Raw genomic sequence first — 18,469 nt, 5'->3', positions numbered from 1 at the left:
AATATGTGTGCGCTATACAAATAACTGGCAATAAATAATAAATAAGGTACATGGCAAAAAGCAACTCTAACTGAACAGCCGGATGCCAGGGAGACCTGAGTTCATAGATTCTTCTGCCGGAGCCTAAGAGTCTAACCACACCTATTAGCAGCCCGCTGGACACAGTGACAGTCACTTGTTCATCTGACAAGCTGGTAGCAGATGCAAAATAATGAAGACAAAGAGGTGTATCTTCTTAGACAGAAGGAGACAAAGAAGGTAATCAGATGTGCAAAGGCACAAGCTGAGGAGAAAATGTCCCAGTCTGTGGGTAAAGGGGGCAACACTTTTTTTTAGGTATATAAGTAAAAGGAGAAAAACAAAAGGTGGAATAATAAGACTAAAGACGGAGAGTGGGAGTCCTGTTGAGGGAGACAATGTAATAGCAGATCATCTTAATAATAATTTTTGCTCAGTATTTACTACTGAAAGAGAGGGGAAGGGGCCACAGTTAAGTTGCAGATATATTCAGAAAAATTAGGTAGAAACACATTTACAGAGGAGAAGGTCCTAACAGAACTCTAAAAACCTGAAAGTGGATAAATCAATGGGGTCAGATGGGATACATCCAAGGATACTATAAGAGTTTTAAGGGGTGCTGGTAGCACCATTAGCACAATTATTCACCCAGTCAATAGCTACAGGAGTACTTCCAGAGGACTGGAAAAGAGCTAATGTAGTCCCACTGCACAAAAGTGGAAGCAAGGAAGAGGCAAGCAACTACAGACCAGTGAGTCTTACTTCAGTAGTAGAGAAATTGATGGAGTTGTAGATTATTTAAAATCCAACAATTTACAGGATCCCAAACAGCATTGATTTACTGGGGGGAGATCATGTCAAACAAACCTTACTGACTTTTTTGACTGGATGACTAAAGTAATAGATAAACGGGGAGGCCATACATATAGATTAACTAGACTTTAGTAAAGCTTTTGACACTGCCCCACATTGCAGACTGTTAAATAAACTTGAAAGCATGGGATTGGATACTAAGATGGTTGAATGGATAAGATCTTGGCTGCAGGATAGAAAACAGAGTTGTAGTAAATGGAGTACATTCACAGAAGGGAGATGTTACCAGTGGAGTACCCCAGGGATCTGTACTTGGACCTGTGCTTTTTAATATCTTTATTGGTGACATTGCACATGGTATTGAAGGGAAAGTATGCCTTTTTGCAGATGACACAAATATATGCAACAGGGTAGACACACCAGGATGGGTATAACAAATGATGTGTATGGCAACTACAGGTAATGCCAAAAAAGCTAAATCATGCACTTGGGTCTCAAAAAACCAAATGCTAAATGGGTGTGGTATAACAGATAGACAGTGCCTAGTTAGACAGTCAATAGATAGACACCACATGTTAGACAATCAAAAGGCCGACAGGGTCAAAAGGTCGACATGAAAATGGTCGAAATAAAAAGGGTAGACAAAAAGGGTAGAAAAAATGTCCGCCGCACCATTTTTTCGAAGACATGCGCATGCACTGTAGACTCTGGCACTGAGCCAGCGTCTCTAGCGCTCAGACAGAGCGCTAACAGCGCTGCTGCCGGCTACGGGATGGGAGAGGAGGGGGCCCACACCCGGAGACTGCACACGGGTCCCCTCCTCTCTAGATACACCCCTGATCTGAAGACCCTGCTCACACCTCATATGGGAAGTGGGTGGGATCATGGGTACTGGTCTTCTGGCCCTGGAGTATGTGAGAACTCTCTAAAATTTGGGGCTCTCAGACGTTCTAGGATAGCAAGCAAGAATAGTGCAAAATAGTACTGTATGAAGATATTCTGTATTGAGTTTCTTCAATTGTCCTTGCTGTACAGCTGTCTTTAATCCTCACTTTAGCATTCACTGGGGTAAATTTACTACGGTGGGAGATTTTTAGAACTGGTGATGTTGCCCATAGCAACCAATCAGATTATATCTATTATCTGCTAGAAGCAGCTAGATAAATGGTAAGTAGAATCTGATTGGTTGCCATGGGCAACTTCACCAGTTCTAAAAATCTCCCACCTTAGTAAATTTATCCCACTGTGTGTGGGCAGTGAGTACACTTAAATTAAATATATATGAATAATTTCATTCCATATATGTGAGTATACGTTTACAAAAGCACATACAGTACATAAGCTCACACGCACACATCATTAAATAGGCAGATCAATTAGTATACCTATCATAGGCCATTGACTGTGTATATAATCAGTATTATAACTCACTTCAAGTACCATAAAGCTGGGGAATGTAAACATGAGCCATAACTGCTCTCAACTCAGTATGTTGTTGTATGAGGAATGATGTGATTAGCCTTGCAAATGGTGCTATAGTTTAACTGCAGTTATTGTTATAGATTGCAGTGTTCCATTGAAGATAATCAATTCTCAGATGGTTTTACCAGCAGCACTGAATATATTAAAACACAGACTGGAAAGCTGGAGAGAGCATTCATCTGCAATTTCTGAAGTGGATTTAGCTTAGAGGTTTGCGAATCTCTTGTAAAAAAAATCCTTCAGAAAGATTCACTGAACAATCATAAAGAAAGGCAAAAAAATCTATCTATCTATCTATCTATCTATCTATCTATCTATCTATCTATCTATCTATCTATCTATCTATCTATCTATCTATCTATCTATCTATCCAGTATAATGTATACAATTCACACAGGTCCAGATAAAAGGCACTCCAAGCAGGACAATTTGCGTAAACTAGTACTATATTTGCACATAAATAGAAGCACTTCAGATCTGTTATTGCCACTTTATCAAAACGTTGCTATTTATGGGTAAATGACCTACTATACTTTATGAAAATTTTTCTGCTTGGAGTGCTGTTCCTGTCTGAATACTAATTTGTACAGGTCCCCATCAATTTTCTGTTCCTGTCAAAAGTGTCCATCACCAGAACTCTGACCCGTTGAGACATGGACTCCACAAGACCTCTGAAGGTGTCCTGTGGTATCTGGTACCAAGACATTAGCAGCAGATACTTAAAGTCCTGTAAGTTGTGAGGTGATGCCTCCATGGCTCATACTTATTTTTTTTCAGCACATATCATAGATTCTCCATCGGATTGAGATCTTGGGAATTTGAAGGTCAAACCAACACTCTTTGTCATGTTCCTCAAACCACTGCTGAACAAATTGTGCAGTGTGGCAATATGCATTATTCAGCGGAAATACCGTTGACATTTAGGCATATACTTAATCATTTCCACCAGAGCGGTAGTAGGGTGATTTTCCTCCCTGCTGTGCTGGCCCCATCCATGAAAATGTGATATTATGATGTCACATTGAGGTGGTGGCACCATCAGGACTAGAAAGAAGAGGAGTTCCTAAGAATGTTACATAGTTGTTGAGGTTGAAAAAAAACAAATATCCATCGAGTTCAACCTGTATAAATAATTCTTTTTATATTCATTAAATTAAATGCTATACCCTTGGATATTTTTTTCCACTAAGAATTTATCTAATCCATTTTTAAACTTATTGATTGAGTCCACCATTACTACCTTCTCTGGCAGAGAATTCCAAATCCTTACTGTGAAGAACCCTTTTCTCCGCTGAGTATGGAATTTTTTTCTTCTAACCTCAGGAGATGTCCTCGTGTCCTATGTAGTGTTTTTTTGATAAACAAATCTTTTGAAAAATCCTTGTATTGTCCCTTAATGTATTTAAAAATATTAATAATGTCTCCTCTCAGTCGCCTCTTTTCCAGTGTAAACAAATCTAACCTTTTAAGTCTTTCCTCATAATCCAGTGCCTCTAACCCCTTAACCAGTTAAGTTGCTCGCTTATGAACCTTTTCGAGTTCCAAGATATCTTTTTTATAGTGAGGTGCCCAGAACTGTACACAATATTCAAGATGTGGCCACACCAATGATTTATACAGTGGCAGGATTACACCCTCATCCCTTGTCTCCATTCCCCGTTTTATGCAGGCTAACACCTTACTTGCTTTTGTTGCTGCATTTTGACATTGCGTACTGCTACAAAGTTTATTGCGATGAGCTCTCCCAAATCTTTTTCCACAACTGTTATCCCTACATTTTCCCCATTTAGTTTATAGGCTGCCTGATTGTTCTTGGTCACAAAGTGCATAACTTTACATTTGTCTGTATTGAACCTCATTCTCCATTTATCCGCCTAGACCTCAAGTCGAGGTAAGTCATTTTGTAGAGACTCAACATCATCCTTTTATGAATTAATTACTCTACAAAGCTTAGTATCATCTGCGAAAATTGACACTGTGCTTTCTAGTTCTCTCCTAGGTCATTAATTAATATGTTAAACAACAATGATCCGAGTACTGAACCCTGCGGTATTCCACTGAGCACTGAAGCCCATTCAGAGTACATCCCATTAATCCCCAGTCGCTGTTCCCTATTGAACAGCCAATTATCCACCCAAGTACATATAGTGTTTCCTACCCCAAGCTCCCTTAATTTGAAAATTAGTCTCTTATGTGGAACTTTGTCAAAGGCCTTAGCGAAGTCCAAAAAGATCACATCCACTGCTTGACCCTGATCAATATTATCGCTCACTTTCTCGTAGAAGCCTATTAAGTTAGTTTGGCATGACCTGTCCTTCACAAAACCATGCTGATTCCTGGTAATAACCTTGGAGGTATCCAAGTACTCAAGTATGCTGTCCCTTAAAATACCCTCTAGTAATTTCCCTACTATAGATGTCAAACTTACCGGTCTATAGTTACCAGGATGAGTTTTAATACCCTTTTTAAATATTGGGACTACCACCAGTTGTTACATTCCTGATGCTCAGAACTAGAGAGATGTTGTGTAGTGAGTCCAGAGCACCAGGACGTGACGCTGAAATAAGGGGTGGTACGGGAATAGCCCCTAGCACCCTACCTCCATTGTTTTACCCATGTGGTCAGTTCACGCCTGAGTGACTATGGTTTCTTGGGCCCACGGCAGCCGCGTTTGAAGGGCGGATTAGGTTTGCCCAACTCCGATGCCCCCAGGTCTTAGATTGAGACAAGGCGTGAACCGAGACAGGATAATAACAAGGGGACCTCTAACTAAAGCAACAGAAAGCTAGGGGCTACTAACTACCCTAAAACTAAATATATGTGCGGCACGCCGCCAAAGGAAAAGAACAACAAAAGATACCACTGTCCACACCCCCACATGGCACCGCCGTGTACCGGGGAGGACAGTGAAAAGCGGAAACCTCCGCAAAAACCACCAATACAAAATTAACACAAGGACTAAGCGGCCTAGGCCGCAACATGCGGCAGAAGCCGCTACTCACGAAACCGGGAGAGAACCCCAACAAGCGAGAACCCCCAGATGACTGCAACAGGTTCACTTGGACAGGAAGGATTCCCAGGACCGGCTTCAGAACTCCAGGACTCAGGAGCACAGGGAGCAGGATCGACCAGATACAGCTGACCAGGAACAGACGTTGCAAGGCAGGAACAGCATACAGGAAGCTATCACTGGCGAGGCTGCAGTGTGCTGGCTCCCATAAAAAGACCCTGCTGGCCAATGACAGGAGGGCCAGCAAGACCAGCCCCCAGACCCTAATTACTAGTTGCCGTGCAGCTGCCCTGCTGCACGAGCAACTAATCAATCTTATCTGGCAACGGGGAACGCGGTCCGCCAATGGCGTCCCCGTTGCTATGGACCCAGCGGCTGAGGACGCCCGGTGTCCTAGCGTTGCCAGGGACCCGGCGGTTACAGTACGCACGGCGTCCTGGCGTTGCTAGGCGCCGGGCGGGCAGGGAGGGAGGTGCAGCAGCCGTGAGCGTTGCTCGGAAGCAGACCGAGCGGCGCCGCGGACCGCGGCACCTAACAGTACCCCCCCTTGAGGAGGGGTTAAAGAACCCCTAAAGCCGGGTTTCTGAGGAAATTCCTGAAAGAATAATCTCTTACGTTTAGGGGCATGTAAATTGTTATCCAGGACCCAAGACCTTTCTTCCGGGCCATAGCCTTTCCAGTGAACCAAAAAATAAAGCCGGCCCCGAGAAACTTTGGAATCTAAAAGCTTCTCCACCAAGAACTCTTGTTGCCCCTGAACATCCACCGGAGGTCTACCCTGGGAAGTCTTCCGAGGGAATCTCCTGGAAGAAAAATACTGCTTCAGAAGGGAACAGTGAAAAGTATTGCCAATTTTGAGTGATTTAGGCAAGCGTAGCCGAAAAGCAACTGGGTTGACCTTCTTAACGATAAGGAACGGTCCAATAAATTTGGGTCCCAATCTAGCCGAGGGTTGTTGGAGCTTGATGTTGCGGGTTGACAACCACACCTTATCTCCCACCTTAAAAGAGCATGGGCGTCGGAACCTATCAGAATTTTTTTTTGTTTTCTGAAGGCAGCCTTCTTAAGGGCAAGGTGCACCTTTTTCCAAATCATTCTGAGATGGGAAGTTAAGGTCAACGAGGAGACTGGAAAATGAGGGTAAAAAGAATTGGCTCTAGGATGAAAGCCCAAGACCGAAATGAATGGGGACTCCTTGGTGGCAGAATGACAAGAGTTATTATAGGCAAACTCGGCCAAAGGAAGAAATTCAGACCAATCATTCTGAAGTTTGGCCGAATATAGCCATAAATACTGTTTTAACGACTGATTAACACGTTCAGTTTGTCCGTTAGACTGTGGATGGTACCCAGATGTTAAAGAGAGTTTCATATTTAATGAGGCACAAAAACGTTTCCAGAAACGGGCGATGAATTGCGGTCCCCGATCAGAGACAATATCCCTGGGTAAACCATGGAGCCTGAACACATGGCGGAGAAACAAAACTGCCAACCCTTGAGCAGAGGGTAATCGGGGGAGAGCAATGAAGTGGGCCATCTTACTAAAACGGTCTACTACCACCCAAATGACTCGAAATCCAGCTGAAAGAGGAAGGTCCACCACGAAATCCATGGATATATGTGACCATGGCCTGAGAGGAACGGCTAGAGGCATGAGTTGCCCGACCGGCAACGATTGAGATACCTTGTACTGAGCACAAACCTGACAGGAACGGACAAATTCCCTTACATATTTAGAAAGATTAGGCCACCACACTGAGCGAGAGATTAACTCCAAGGTCTTAGTGATACCCGGATGACCAGAAACCTTATTATCATGAAACTTAGCTAGAACAGTGCCTCTCAGAAATTCAGGGACGAAGAGACGATCTGCAGGAGTGACTTTGGGAGCCTGCTGCTGAAGCTGGACTAGCTGTGTAAATAAATCCTGTGTGAGGCCAGCCCGGATGACAGACGATGGGACTATGGGGGTAGTAGCCGGGTGGTTATTGTGAACCGGAAGAAAACAACGTGACAGGGCATCGGCTTTTGTATTCTTGGAACCGGGCCTGAAGGAGATAATAAACCTGAAACGAGTAAAAAACAGCGCCCAACGTGCCTGTCGAGCATTAAGCCGTTTAGCTGACTCAATATGCTGCAGGTTCTTGTGGTCAGTAAACACCGTAATGGTATGCCTTGCTCCTTCCAGCCAGTGCCTCCACTCCTCGAAAGCCCATTTAACTGCCAACAATTCTCGATTACCAACATCATAGTTGGATTCTGCGGAGGAGAATTTTCTGGACATGAAGGCACATGGGTGTAATTCCTGAGACTCCGGGTCTTCCTGAGAAAGGATAGCCCCCACTCCAACCTCTGAGGCATCTACCTCGACAATAAAGGGGAGATCCGGGTTAGGGTGTCTGAGTACTGGAGCTGAGACAAAGGCCTGCTTTAAGGCCAGGAAGGCAGACTTGGCTTCAGGCGACCAATTGGAAGGGTCCGCTCCTTTTTTAGTCAATGCCACAATAGGAGCAACCAAATCTGAGAAGGTATGAATAAAACGCCTATAGTAATTTGCAAACCCTAAAAAGCGCTGAATTGCTTTTAAGTTCGTGGGTTGTGCCCAATTTAGGATGGCCTGGAGTTTTTTTTGGTTCCATGAAAAACCCCTTAGGAGAAATAATATACCCCAGGAAGGACACTTCTGTGATGTGGAAATCACATTTCTCCAGTTTGGCGTACAAATGATTTTCCCGTAACTTCTGAAGGACCAGTCGCACATGGGTAATATGTTGTTCAAAAGACTCAGAGTAAATCAAAATGTTGTCTAAATAAACGACTACGAACTTTCCTAGAAAGTCGCGAAGGACGTCGTTAATGAGATCTTGAAATACAGCAGGAGCATTAGACAGCCCAAACGGCATCACCAGGTATTCATAATGTCCCGACTGTGTGCTGAAAGCCGTCTTCCACTCATCCCCAGATTTTATTCGGATGAGATTGTAAGCTCCTCTAAGATCGATCTTGGAAAAGATAACGGCAGTCCGGAGCTGATCAAATAGTACTGAAATCAGTGGCAAGGGGTAGGTGTTTTTAACAGAAATTTTATTCAGAGCCCGATAATCAATACATGGTCTGAGCGAACCCATCTTTTTTCTCAACAAAAAAGAACCCTGCACTCAATGGAGATTTCGAGGGCCTAATGAAGCCTTTTTTTAGGCTCCTGTACATAATCATTCATTGCCGTAGTTTCCGGCCCAGACAGGTCATATAGTCTCCCTTTAGGCAAAGAGGCACCGGGAACTAAGTCAATAGCGCAGTCATAGGACCGATGAGGAGGCAGAATATCCGCATTACCCTTGGAGAAAACATCGGCAAAGTCCTGATATTCCAAAGGAATAAGTTCTGGGGTGACTGCCGCAACCCGGACTGGACGGGAAATACATTCCTTAACACAAAAGGGACCCCATCGGGAAATCTCCCCAGACCGCCAATCAATGGTGGGATTATGAAAGGCAAGCCAGGGGTGACCCAAAACTACGGGGACAGCTGGACAATGGGTAAGGTAAAATTAGATTTTCTCCGAATGTAGGGCCCCCACTGTCAGTTGTACTGGAGGTGTGCGGTGAGTGATTACCCCATTAGAAAGCGGACCACCATCCAAGCCGTGCATGGTGATATGTTTATCCAAAGGTATCTGTGGAACGCCCAAAGCCTGAGCCCAACCAAGATCCATGAAATTTCCCGCAGCTCCACTGTCGACGAAGGCCGACACCAACAAACTGAGACTACCAAAGGAAATTTTTACAGGAACTAATAAGGAATCAGTAGAGGAGATCAATTGCAGACCCAAGTGAACCCCCTCACAATTCACTTGGTCAGAGCGTTTCCCTGCTTATTCGGGCAATTACGCGCAATATGTCCCTTGCCACCACAATACAAGCAAAGACCAGAATTTAGCCTTCTGGTTCTTTCCTCTGGGGACAGCCGGGAGAGACCCATTTGCATGGGCTCCTCGACGTCCTCAGGGAAAGTATACACACATGGACTAGGCCTGAAACTAGCTCCTCTTTCAGCCCTCCGCTCCCGGAGACGACGATCAATTTTAATAGCAAGCTCCATGAGTTTGTCTAAAGTCTCTGGAGTGGGGTACTGAAGGAGACTGTCTTTAATAACTTCAGACAAACCAAGGCGAAACTGACTGCACAGGGCCGGGTCATTCCAGCCACAGTCGTTCGACCAACGGCGAAACTCGGTACAATACGCCTCTGCTGGATTTTTCCCTTGCTTAAGTGCACGCAGGTGGCTCTCAGCCGACGCTTCTCTATCAGGGTCATCGTACAAAAGGCCTAGAGACTTAAAAAAGGCATCAACAGAAAGCAAGGCAACATTATCGGCTTTTAGCCCAAAAGCCCAGGTTTGCGGATCGCCTTGTAGTAAAGACATCACAATCCCGACCCGTTGAGACTCAGTACCAGAGGATCGGGGCCTTAAACGAAAATAAAGCTTACAAGCTTCCTTGAAATTAAAAAAATCCTTTCGGTTACCTGAAAAACGGTCAGGAAGGTGCATCTTTGGTTCTGGAATCATACTCGGGGAGGCTCGCAAAATATCTTCCTGCGATCTCACCCGAAGAGTAAGATCCTGAACCATCTGAGTTAGTTCCTGAATCTGGTTGGCCAAAAGCTGGCTGGGATTCGGTCCTAATACTGCCGGATTCATGAGGCCGAATTTCAAGGCCCACCAAAAACAAATAACTCTTTATATTTTTCTTTTTTTTGTTTTGTTTTTGGGCCGGTGATAATGTTACGTTCCTGATGCTCAGAACTAGAGAGATGTTGTGTAGTGAGTCCAGAGCACCAGGACGTGACGCTGAAATAAGGGGTGGTACGGGAATAGCCCCTAGCACCCTACCTCCATTGTTTTACCTGTGTGGTCAGTTCACGCCTGAGTGACTATGGTTTCTTGGGCCCACGGCAGCCGCGTTTGAAGGGCGGATTAGGTCTGCCCAACTCCGATGCCCCCAGGTCTTAGAGTGAGACAAGGTGTGAACCGAGACAGGATAATAACAAGGGGACCTCTAACTAAAGCAACAGAAAGCTAGGGGCTACTAACTACCCTAAAACTAAATATATGTGCGGCACGCCGCCAAAGGAAAAGAACAACAAAAGATACCACTGTCCACACCCCCACACGGCACCGCCGTGTACCGGGGAGGACAGTGAAAAGCAGAAACCTCCGCAAAAACCACCAATACAAAATTAACACAAGGACTAAGCAGCCTAGGCCGCAACACGCGGCAGAAGCCGCTACTCACGAAACCGGGAGAGAACCCCAACAAGCGAGAACCCCCAGATGACTGCAACAGGTTCACTTGGACAGGAAGGATTCCCAGGACCGGCTTCAGAACTCCAGGACTCAGGAGCACAGGGAGCAGGATCGGCCAGATACAGCTGACCAGAAACAGACGTTGCAAGGCAGGAACAGCATACAGGAAGCTATCACCGGCGAGGCTGCAGTGTGCTGGCTCCCATAAAAAGACCCTGCTGGCCAATGACAGGAGGGCCAGCAAGACCAGCCCCCAGACCCTAATTACTAGTTGCCGTGCAGCTGCCCTGCTGCACGAGCAACTAATCAATCTTATCTGGCAACGGGGAACGCGGTCCGCCAATGGCGTCCCCGTTGCTATGGACCAAGCGGCTGAGGACGCCCGGCGTCCTAGCGTTGCCAGGGACCCGGCGGCTACAGTACGCACGGCGTCCTGGCGTTGCTAGGCGCTGGGATGGCAGGGAGGGAGGTGAGGCAGCCGTGAGCATCGCTCGGAAGCAGGCCGAGCGGCGCCGCGGACCGCGGCACCTAACACCAGTCCTTTGGTATCATTCCTGATCTAATTGACTCTCTGAATATCAAATATAGGGGTCTTGTTATCTCTACGTTAAACTGTCCTCATTCGTGAATACTGATGAAAAGAATTTATTTAAAAAATCCGCTTTTTCCCTATCATCATTAATCAAGACATCCAACTCGCCCTTTAAAGGCACGATATTCTCCCTTTTTAACCTTTTACCGATTATATACTTAAAGAACTTTTTGGGGTTTGTTATACTTTCCTTTGCGATTTGTTTTTCATTTTCTATTTTAGCTGCTCTGATTTCTTTTTTGCATTTTTTTGTTACATTCCTTGTAGATCTGGAATGATTCCACCGTTCCATTAGTCTTAAATGCTTTGAAAGCACACCTTTTTATCTATTTGTTCCTTAAACCTCTTATTAAGCCACATCGGTTTGAATTTACTACTCCTGTTTTTGTTGACTTTGGTAATATACAAATGAGTGTACTTATTCAGCACAATTGTAAAAACATCCCACATTTCAGCAGTATTCTTACCATGAAATACAGTTTCCCAATTGATGTCCCTCATTGCTTGTTTCAGCAATATAAAATTAGCTTTCTTAAAGTTAAAAGTCTTAGTTAGACCCTTATATTGTTGTATTTGGAAGCTGAAATCGAATGTGATCATATGGTGATCGCTATTTCCGAGGGTCTTCCCTACCTTAGTATTTGATATTATTCCCTCATTATTAGTTAGTACTAGGTCCAGTATAGCCCTATGCCTAGTTGGTTCCTCAATTACCTGGGACAAGTAGTGATCTTTTAGCATGTTTAAGAACCTATTACCCCTAGTTGTATTTACTGTTTCGGTGTTCCAGTTTATGTCTGGGTAATTAAAGTCCCCAACAATAATGACGACCCCATACGAGAGGCTTTTTCGATTTGCTGCAAGAGTTGTAATTCGTCAGACACACTAATATCTAGCGGTTTATAGCAGGTCCCTAGTAAAAGTTTTTTTGTATCTTTACCCCAACTCGAAATCTCAACCCACAATGACTCCACGTTATCTCCAGTCCCCTCGTAAATTACCTCTTTTAAATACAGTTTTATGAAAGGTTTAACATAAAGACAAACACCCCCTCCCTTTTTATTAGTCCTCTCTCTCCTGAAGAGAGTGTACCCCTCCATGTTTTCCGCCCAGTTGTGAGAATCGTCCCACCCTGTCTCTGTAATGCCTATTATACCATTTTGGTCATTAAGTGCAATTGTTTCTAATTCCCCCATTTTACTTGTTAGGCTTCTTGCATTTGTAATCATACACTTACGTTTGGTAATTCAATTCCATGATCCGTAAGTTTTGTTGTAGATAACGTTTTCCTTAGGAACCTAAGTTTCCCTTAAATTACCATCGCTGACTATTTTTCTCCTTTCCCCTCTCCATCCTCATTATACTTTATACATCCCATTTTTCTTCGCTCTCTAGTTGTCCCACTAAATCTTTCTAATCCCTCCCCCCAGGCACCTAGTTTAAAATCTCCTCCAACCTTCTAACCATCTTTAGTTGTGAAAGGAGCCATTCTAGGCTCACTGCAAGGCAAATGCAAGTACCATGGGGCAGAAACGATGTCTCCCTCCTATCCCTGTGCCCCGGGCAGAGGCACCGCTTGTTCATGCCTAGTTATGGCTAGAGATGAGCGGGTTCGGTTTCTCTGAAACCGAACCCGCACGAACTTCATGTTTTTTTCACGGGTCCGAGCAGACTTGGATCCTCCCGCCTTGCTCGGTTAACCCGAGCGCGCCCGAACGTCATCATGACGCTGTCGGATTCTCGCGAGACTCGGATTCTATATAAGGAGCCGCGCGTCGCCGCCATTTTCACACGTGCATTGAGATTGATAGGGAGAGGACGTGGCTGGCGTCCTCTCCATTAGAAATTAGATTAGAAGAGAGAGAGAGATTGTGCAGAGTCAGACAGAGTTTACCACAGTGACCAGTGCAGTTGTTGTTAGTTAACTTTTATTTATTTTAATATAATATATCCGTTCTCTGCTATATCCGTTCTCTGCCTGAAAAAAACCGATACACAGCAGCAGCCAGTCACACAGTGTGACTCAGTCTGTGTGCACTCAGCTCAGCCCAGTGTGCTGCACATCAATGTATAAAAGGCAAAGCTTATAATAATTGTGGGGGAGACTGGGGAGCACTGCAGGTTGTTATAGCAGGAGCCCCCAGGAGTACATAATATTATATTAATTTAAAATTAAACAGTGCACACTTTTGCTGCAGGAGTGCCACTGCCAGTGTGACTAGTGGTGACCAGTGCCTGACCACCAGTATAGTAGTATATTGTTGTATGTATTGTATACTATCTCTTTATCAACCAGTCTATATTAGCAGCAGACACCGTACAGTGCGGTAGTTCACGGCTGTGGCTACCTCTGTGTCGGCAGTCGGAACTCGGCAGGCAGTCCGTCCATCCATAATTGTATTACAATATATACCACCTAACCGTGGTATTTTTTTTTCTTTCTTTATACCGTCGTCATAGTGTCATACTAGTTGTTACGAGTATACTACTATCTCTTTATCAACCAGTGTACAGTGCGGTAGTTCACGGCTGTGGCTACCTCTGTGTCGGCAGTCGGCAGGCAGTCCGTCCATCCATAATTGTATTATTATTATAATATATACCACCTAACCGTGGTTTTTTTTTCATTCTTTATACCGTCATAGTGTCATACTAGTTGTTACGAGTATACTACTATCTCTTTATCAACCAGTGTACAGTGCGGTAGTTCACGGCTGTGGCTACCTCTGTGTCGGCAGTCGGCAGGCAGTCCGTCCATCCATAATTGTATTATTATTATAATATATACCACCTAACCGTGGTTTTTTTTTCATTCTTTATACCGTCGTCATAGTGTCATAATAGTTGTTACGAGTATACTACTATCTCTTTATCAACCAGTGTACAGTGCGGTAGTTCACGGCTGTGGCTACCTCTGTGTCGGCAGTCGGCAGGCAGTCCGTCCATCCATAATTGTATTATTATTATAATATATACCACCTAACCGTGGTTTTTTTTTCATTCTTTATACCGTCGTCATAGTGTCATACTAGTTGTTACGAGTATACTACTATCTCTTTATCAACCAGTGTACAGTGCGGTAGTTCACGGCTGTGGCTACCTCTGTGTCGGCAGTCGGCAGGCAGTCCGTCCATCCATAATTGTATTATTATTATAATATATACCACCTAACCGTGGTTTTTTTTTCATTCTTTATACCGTCGTCATAGTGTCATACTAGTTGTTACGAGTATACTACTATCTCTTTATCAACCAGTGTACAGTGCGGTAGTTCACGGCTGTGGCTACCTCTGTGTCGGCAGTCGGCAGGCAGTCCGTCCATCCATAATTGTATTATTATTATAATATATACCACCTAACTGTGGTATTTTTTTTTCTTTCTTTATACCGTCGTCATAGTGTCATACTAGTTGTTACGAGTATACTACTATCTCTTTACCAACCAGTGTACAGTGCGGTAGTTCACGGCTGTGGCTACCTCTGTGTCGGCAGTCGGCAGGCAGTCCGTCCATCCATAATTGTATTATTATTATAATATATACCACCTAACCGTGGTTTTTTTTTCATTCTTTATACCGTCGTCATAGTGTCATACTAGTTGTTACGAGTATACTACTATCTCTTTATCAACCAGTGTACAGTGCGGTAGTTCACGGCTGTGGCTACCTCTGTGTCGGCAGTCGGCAGGCAGTCCGTCCATCCATAATTGTATTATTATTATAATATATACCACCTAACCGTGGTTTTTTTTTCATTCTTTATACCGTCGTCATAGTGTCATACTAGTTGTTACGAGTATACTACTATCTCTTTATCAACCAGTGTACAGTGCGGTAGTTCACGGCTGTGGCTACCTCTGTGTCGGCAGTCGGCAGGCAGTCCGTCCATCCATAATTGTATTATTATTATAATATATACCACCTAACCGTGGTTTTTTTTTCATTCTTTATACCGTCGTCATAGTGTCATACTAGTTGTTACGAGTATACTACTATCTCTTTATCAACCAGTGTACAGTGCGGTAGTTCACGGCTGTGGCTACCTCTGTGTCGGCAGTCGGCAGGCAGTCCGTCCATCCATAATTGTATTATTATTATAATATATACCACCTAACCGTGGTTTTTTTATACCACCTAACCGTGGCAGTCCGTCCATAATTGTATACTAGTATCCAATCCATCCATCTCCATTGTTTACCTGAGGTGCCTTTTAGTTCTGCCTATAAAATATGGAGAACAAAAAAGTTGAGGTTCCAAAATTAGGGAAAGATCAAGATCCACTTCCACCTCGTGCTGAAGCTGCTGCCACTAGTCATGGCCGAGACGATGAAATGCCAGCAACGTCGTCTGCCAAGGCCGATGCCCAATGTCATAGTACAGAGCATGTCAAATCCAAAACACCAAATATCAGAAAAAAAAGGACTCCAAAACCTAAAATAAAATTGTCGGAGGAGAAGCGTAAACTTGCCAATATGCCATTTACCACACGGAGTGGCAAGGAACGGCTGAGGCCCTGGCCTATGTTCATGGCTAGTGGTTCAGCTTCACATGAGGATGGAAGCACTCAGCCTCTCGCTAGAAAACTGAAAAGACTCAAGCTGGCAAAAGCACCGCAAAGAACTGTGCGTTCTTTGAAATCCCAAATCCACAAGGAGAGTCCAATTGTGTCGTTTGCGATGCCTGACCTTCCCAACACTGGACGTGAAGAGCATGCGCCTTCCACTATTTGCATGCCCCCTGCAAGTGCTGGAAGGAGCACCCGCAGTCCAGTTCCTGATAGTCAGATTGAAGATGTCAGTGTTGAAGTACACCAGGATGAGGAGGATATGGGTGTTGCTGGCGCTGGGGAGGAAATTGACCAGGAGGATTCTGATGGTGAGGTGGTTTGTTTAAGTCAGGCACCCGGGGAGACACCTGTTGTCCGTGGGAGGAATATGGCCGTTGACATGCCAGGTGAAAATACCAAAAAAATCAGCTCTTCGGTGTGGAGGTATTTCACCAGAAATGCGGACAACAGGTGTCAAGCCGTGTGTTCCCTTTGTCAAGCTGTAATAAGTAGGGGTAAGGACGTTAACCACCTCGGAACATCCTCCCTTATACGTCACCTGCAGCGCATTCATAATAAGTCAGTGACAAGTTCAAAAACTTTGGGTGACAGCGGAAGCAGTCCACTGACCAGTAAATCCCTTCCTCTTGTAACCAAGCTCACGCAAACCACCCCACCAACTCCCTCAGTGTCAATTTCCTCCTTCCCCAGGAATGCCAATAGTCCTGCAGGCCATGTCACTGGCAAGTCTGACGAGTCCTCTCCTGCCTGGGATTCCTCCGATGCATCCTTGCGTGTAACGCCTACTGCTGCTGGCGCTGCTGTTGTTGCCGCTGGGAGTCGATGGTCATCCCAGAGGGGAAGTCGTAAGCCCACTTGTACTACTTCCAGTAAGCAATTGACTGTTCAACAGTCCTTTGCGAGGAAGATGAAATATCACAGCAGTCATCCTACTGCAAAGCGGATAACTGAGTCCTTGACAACTATGTTGGTGTTAGACGTGCGTCCGGTATCCGCCGTTAGTTCACAGGGAACTAGACAATTTATTGAGGCAGTGTGCCCCCGTTACCAAATACCATCTAGGTTCCACTTCTCTAGGCAGGCGATACCGAGAATGTACACGGACGTCAGAAAAAGACTCACCAGTGTCCTAAAAAATGCAGTTGTACCCAATGTCCACTTAACCACGGACATGTGGACAAGTGGAGCAGGGCAGGGTCAGGACTATATGACTGTGACAGCCCACTGGGTAGATGTATGGACTCCCGCCGCAAGAACAGCAGCGGCGGCACCAGTAGCAGCATCTCGCAAACGCCAACTCTTTCCTAGGCAGGCTACGCTTTGTATCACCGCTTTCCAGAATACGCACACAGCTGAAAACCTCTTACGGCAACTGAGGAAGATCATCGCGGAATGGCTTACCCCAATTGGACTCTCCTGTGGATTTGTGGCATCGGACAACGCCAGCAATATTGTGTGTGCATTAAATATGGGCAAATTCCAGCACGTCCCATGTTTTGCACATACCTTGAATTTGGTGGTGCAGAATTTTTTAAAAAACGACAGGGGCGTGCAAGAGATGCTGTCGGTGGCCAGAAAAATTGCGGGACACTTTCGGCGTACAGGCACCACGTACAGAAGACTGGAGCACCACCAAAAACTACTGAACCTGCCCTGCCATCATCTGAAGCAAGAAGTGGTAACGAGGTGGAATTCAACCCTCTATATGCTTCAGAGGTTGGAGGAGCAGCAAAAGGCCATTCAAGCCTATACAATTGAGCACGATATAGGAGATGGAATGCACCTGTCTCAAGTGCAGTGGAGAATGATTTCAACGTTGTGCAAGGTTCTGATGCCCTTTGAACTTGCCACACGTGAAGTCAGTTCAGACACTGCCAGCCTGAGTCAGGTCATTCCCCTCATCAGGCTTTTGCAGAAGAAGCTGGAGGCATTGAAGAAGGAGCTAACACGGAGCGATTCCGCTAGGCATGTGGGACTTGTGGATGCAGCCCTTAATTCGCTTAACAAGGATTCACGGGTGGTCAATCTGTTGAAATCAGAGCACTACATTTTGGCCACCGTGCTCGATCCTAGATTTAAAGCCTACCTTGGATCTCTCTTTCCGGCAGACACAGGTCTGCTGGGGTTGAAAGACCTGCTGGTGACAAAATTGTCAAGTCAAGCGGAACGCGACCTGTCAACATCTCCTCCTTCACATTCTCCCGCAACTGGGGGTGCGAGGAAAAGGCTCAGAATTCCGAGCCCACCCGCTGGCGGTGATGCAGGGCAGTCTGGAGCGACTGCTGATGCTGACATCTGGTCCGGACTGAAGGACCTGACAACGATTACGGACATGTCGTCTACTGTCACTGCATATGATTCTCTCAACATTGATAGAATGGTGGAGGATTATATGAGTGACCGCATCCAAGTAGGCACGTCACACAGTCCGTACTTATACTGGCAGGAAAAAGAGGCAATTTGGAGGCCCTTGCACAAACTGGCTTTATTCTACCTAAGTTGCCCTCCCACAAGTGTGTACTCCGAAAGAGTGTTTAGTGCCGCCGCTCACCTTGTCAGCAATCGGCGTACGAGGTTACATCCAGAAAATGTGGAGAAGATGATGTTCATTAAAATGAATTATAATCAATTCCTCCGCGGAGACATTGACCAGCAGCAATTGCCTCCACAAAGTACACAGGG

This window comes from Pseudophryne corroboree, chromosome 11 (genome assembly GCF_028390025.1).
Source record: "Pseudophryne corroboree isolate aPseCor3 chromosome 11, aPseCor3.hap2, whole genome shotgun sequence".
Taxonomy (NCBI): Eukaryota; Metazoa; Chordata; class Amphibia; order Anura; family Myobatrachidae; genus Pseudophryne; species Pseudophryne corroboree.
Note: the sequence above shows the minus strand (reverse complement) of the source record.